The sequence below is a fragment of the Notamacropus eugenii genome, chromosome 4 (assembly GCF_028372415.1).
Source record: "Notamacropus eugenii isolate mMacEug1 chromosome 4, mMacEug1.pri_v2, whole genome shotgun sequence".
NCBI lineage: Eukaryota > Metazoa > Chordata > Mammalia > Diprotodontia > Macropodidae > Notamacropus > Notamacropus eugenii.
Window position 1 is genome coordinate 195,560,039 of NC_092875.1, and position 5,559 is coordinate 195,565,597.

A 5,559-nucleotide genomic window follows, 5' to 3' on the forward strand; every position below is an offset into this window, starting at 1 on the left:
GCCTCATTCTCTCTTCCTTAGTCATTGAAGTCCAGTGGCAGGACAAAAGTCAAGATGACTGCTAATGACCCAGGATGCAATAGATTACCATTCAATCTTTAATGCCTGAGCAAACTTTAGGTGCTCCATAGTGCCTGCGTCAGCTACCTTCATGGTCATTGAACAAATTGTTTTCATCTACCTATTCCTGGGAGAAATCTGCACATGCTTAGGGTAGACACCCCACCTCAACTGACCAATGAGTTTGAGACCCCTTCTATTATCCTCAGTTTACTGAGATTGCATGCTCGAGTGTGGGCACTGGGCACACTACAGCTTCTTGGAGCCAGAGGTGGAAATTGGGTGACAGGTGGATACCAAAGATGGATAAGCAGACCTGAAAAAGACTTGGCAAGCCCTCACACCAAAGGTCCCAGTCCTCCCTGAACACCCTATATATTCACTGGAGGTTTAGAAGTAAAGGTATAACATGATCAGATTCATACATTAGGAAAATTATATTACTTGCATTTTGTAGTAAGTCCCTTGACTACTAAGAAAATTGAGTCCTTTGACTAGTCTTAGGGTAGTGGCTATTATTCTTAGATCATCATAATTGATGATAACAGCTATAGATTGTCATCCTCAAAGGTATAATTATCTAGGCTTCCAGGCAGGAGGTAACATCACCAGAACCACCTATGTGTGTATAAAATTCTTCAGCTAAATCATCGAAGTCCCAAAGACAGAACAAGTAGACCACATATAACAATACATTATGGGAAGGACAAGCCTGAGGTCCCACCAGTTTCTGATGATCAGTCATGCCTGGAGCTCCATCTAGCTTCTACGCCCATTTTCTCCACCAGCTCTATCTACTCAACTCTATGTTGAGATGAATCTCATCAAAGATAGATCTGCTTTGTCCTATTCAGTTTCCTTTAGCTACTCTGACTTATTGTAGATTCTAGTGGAGATGTGATTGCTTCTAATTCCATGTCTCCAATGATCCCTATGACCAGAGTGTGAGAGAGAACCTGCCAGGGATTGTCTAGTATGCTGTTTCCCAATTACTGTGTTTTTAAAAATTATATATTTACAAATCTCAAGTGAGTAATTCTTGAATGATAGCATTTGTGTAGCATGTACTATGTCATACAATTCCAGAATACTTTTGAATTGCATGGAAGATATTGATTTAAAAATACATACTAGGAAAATAAAATGTATTGAAAATATACTGGCCATATTTAAGCAAAGAAAAAGCAGGTTGTTAAGTTTCTTTATCAATCTATCTATCTTGGACAAGAGCTACAGATGGATAATTATCTAGGGCCTGGAAGGAGAAGCAGGAGGAGATTGGGGTGGATTGAATTTTGGACATCACACAGTTCTTTCAAGGAATTGTAAAAAAAAAGAAAAAAAAACTGAAAAAAAGAACTGAAAAGTTCTTTTCAGTAAACTGGTCATTGTCACAAAGGTCATGCCTCTCACTTCAATAGTCTGCCCATGGTGATGTGAGGACATCATAATCTCCTTAGAGTGAGAATTACAAATAACCCATAGAGGGATTGATGAAAGGAGGTATGACAGACATGAATAGGTTGCCCTATATTATCAGTGTTGACTTGTGTGGAAAAATAAGTCAAAAATACATTTTCAAAAAAACAAGCCCATGTGCATGCATACACACACATGCATGCACATATACATACAGAGAAAAGTGTACAAAACATCTTCGTATAAAGATATTAAAGTTATTGAGGCTTAAAACTCAACTAGAACTTTTTGGATACCCTGTATATGCCTTGAAAAGGAGAGGATTTTAGTCAAATACTGGTAAGAGAAGTCAATAGTATAATGGTCAGAATGCTCCACTGGTATCCCTCAGATACTAAAAGAACAAAAATGAGAGCTCTAGGACATTGAGGAAATTCACTATGGAAGATTTATTGGAAAATAAAGATAAGACTTCCCCTGGGAAGAGAGAATAGAGGGGCACAATTTGCAGTACTAGAAGACATATGGACATGTGCACATTGTTCCAATCACAGACCTTTCAAAGTATTCAAAATAGGATGCCGATTAAGGAACCCACAAAGTGCTTCTCTAATGGCTTATTGTGGTCTGTATTGCTGGTCGGAAATACCTGCCTTGATGGGATCATCATACCTCTGAAGGACCAGGAATTATGAACCTCATTGTTCAATCTGAAACATATGTTCTGTTTACAAAGGATGGGAAACAATGGGTATTTATGCTCCAGCCATTTGAATGCTCCAGATATTATAATAAGTCAAAGATTTTAATAGTGTGGTACTGGAAAAAAGCAGGGAAATGAAATGGTACTTCTTCTAAAAGTACATGCCTTCTCATACTATGAGATTGCTTGCATGTTCTCCCACAAATGCTCCATAGAGGATATACTCAAAGTACTGGAGAGCCATCCACCAGATTTTTTTAAACATTGTATGACATATTTAGGGGACAAAATGAAATGTACATATTTTCATAAACATTCATTGAAGGAATTTGTTTTGCTTGACTTTCTGTTTTTCTCTTGTTTACCTTTTTTTTTCCCCACTGAGGTAAGGTGTAGGAGGGAGAAAAAATAGATTTATTTTAATTATTTAAAAATAGAGAGGTGGAAAGTTGAAATGTCACATGCATTTTCAGATGAAGTCACTGTATTATTAATTTTACTTAGTCTTTTTACTTTGTTACAAAAGATCTCTCATGAAATGAGAATTTTCTACAAATGTTTGTAATATAAAAACAAAACACATTAATAAAATTTTTAAAAAATTCATATATGGATATGAGTATACTACTCAGCATCTCCATGTGTTATTTATCCATCTTGCTGGGTGGTACAATGAATAGACAATTGGACTTGGAGTCAGGACGACCTGAGTTTGAATGCAACCTCAGATAGCAGTTGTGTGACCTTTGGCAAGTCACTTAACCCCTCTGTGTCTTAATTTCTTCATCAGTAAATGGGGATAGTAATAGTACTTACTTCCAGGGGTAGTTATGAGGACAAAAATGATAAAAATTTATTTGTAAAGTACTTCACAAACATTAAAGTGCTGTATCTTTGCTAATTATATTACTACTGCTGCTGCTGTCGCAGTTGTTACCACCATCAGTATCGCTACCACCACCATTGCTACTACTAGTATTACATATCTGGCCCACTTCCTTTTCTGATCATATATTTCCTGGAAAGGATATTTTAGATTTTTGTCACATGAATGAAAAAGAAAATGAAAATTTCTTAGCAGAGAAAACAAACAACAAAAAATTTGGTGCACAAACATAATATATCTATTTGGCAGATATGACTTTTTTTCTTTAAGATGAGAGTTGCAGAGTCTCAGAATTGGGAGGACATAATGCCACTCAGTTCAAACCATGCCAGACTAAGAATTCACTTTACAACTTTGTTTGATACTCATCCTAGCATTGGCTGAAAATATCTAGAAGGGGTGGGCTGCCATCTTGCTTTTATGTAGGTCTCTCCATTAGGCAGTTTTCTGTGACATCAAACCTTGGTCTTGTGACTTCCTCTCAAAACAACCTAGTTTTGTTGACTACAGCAATTCTGTTACATGACAGTCTCTCAAATACTTGAAGACATCTATCATGTCCCTCTAACTCCTGCTCTCTGATCTAAACAGCTTGAGTCTCTTCAGCCCATTCTCACGTGACGGGATCATATGATTGTCCCCATCTGAATCACTTCTACCTTACAATTTTGTTGTTTAGTCATTTCACTTGTACCCAACTCTTGATTACCCCATTTAGGGTTTTCTTGACAAAAATTACTGGAGTGATTTTTCATTTCCTTCTTTAACTCATTTTACAGATGAGGAAACTGAGGCAAACAGGGTTAAATGACTTGGTCAGGATCACACAGTAATATGTGTGTGGAGCTGAATTTGAACTCAGGTCTTCCTGACTCTTGGCTGGGCACTCTATCTATTGTGCCATCTAGCTGCTTCTACTTTATCAATACCCTTCCTAAAATATGCTTCTCTGACCTGAAAATAATTTTTGAGATAGTTTCTGACCAGAATAAAGAGGGTCTACTTTTTTCTTGTTTTTGGACACTACCTGCCATCTAATGTATTCTTAAAGCCCATTAGCTTTTGTGACTGCTGTATCACGGTATTGATTCTTGTTGAACTTGAAGATCGTAAAGACCACAGTCCTCTTCCCCTTCCCCTCCTTCCCAACACACACACACACACACACACACACACACACACACACAAACACAAAACAAATGGCTTTTTAATCATTCACTTTCCTTTCTTGTACTTGGGAAGGTAACTTTGCAATCCAAATGTAAGACTTTATATTCATCCCTGTTAAGTTTCATCTTATTCATAGCAACATTGTAGTCTGAATTTAGTCTGGTGTGACCCATTCTCCATAGAGCTCCTTATCACTTTCTGAGCATCACTTCCTTTTCTAGATATTTTCTAAGCATTCTTTTAATAATGCATTTAAGATATTTTTGAATCTTGACTTGTGTCCAATATGTTAGTAATCCTTCCTAACTTTGAGTCATTTGCAAACTTGACAAGCGAACCCCTTTGCAAAGGGTTAATAATAATGCTAAACAGCATAAGGTCAAGATCAGATCTTTAGGATATGCAGTCGAGACTTCTTCCCAAGTTTGCTGGGGAGGAGTATGCTGGAGGCAGCTCTCACAGGCTCTTATTGACTGATTGCTAGATTTTCAGTATGGGCATTTCACCTCAGAAAATGGCAAATATTAGGATAGAAATGGAAGCTGGACTGGTGGTCTTTACAGCAGGTGAAGAAGCCTAAAGTAAAATGAAGGAGGAAAGCTCCTCCATATGGCAGGGAGCTAATTTAACCTACATTGGATGTCTTGGATCAGAAGATGAAAGAAACTGAAACTGAACCTCATGAAGGAAAGAGGAAAGTAGAATCTGTCTGGCCTATCTGCAGGATTTATAACCAGGAAAAGCGATATATATTTGACCTCTTTTATAAGAGGAAAGCCATAAGTAGAGAGTTATATGAGTACTGCATTAAAGAAGGTTATGCAGAATTTGATTGCCAAGTAGAATAAACAGGAATATGAACATCTGTGCTGTCTCTGTTGCATCCAAATTTGGGTTACCAATTTTGGAATCAAGTGTATATGTAGGGTTCCAAAAAGCAAGTTAGAAGTGGGGTGGATCATTTAGTATACCCACTGTGGCTGCCGAGGATGCTGGGATTGGCAGGTCTTGAAGTGATGGACCCGCAGATTCCATTTCTGGCTCATTTTTATTGTTCATCTCCACGAGTAACTGTTAAAAGTGAACACTTTTCCCTGGATAACTCATGCTTTCCAAAGCTACAACCTGTGATTGGAAGATGGTGGCATATTAAAAACTGTGTTAATCAACTGTAATTATCTGTGATATAAAAATAAAGCCTTTAACCATTGGTAAAAGAAAAACGAAAAGAAAAAAGAAAATGTCGAATATCATACACTAGGGCTTGATTTATCGTTTTGCTGATTGACTCTAGACTTAAAGAAAGGGAGAGAAAATGTTA

At 37.3% G+C, this 5,559-nt stretch overlaps 1 pseudogene; it reads left to right on the forward strand.

Annotated features, from left to right (window-relative positions):
- The first annotated feature begins 204 nt into the window (after positions 1–204).
- Positions 205–5,255, forward strand: LOC140502390 (protein BUD31 homolog pseudogene; annotated as a pseudogene).
- Positions 5,256–5,559: the final 304 nt, after the last annotated feature.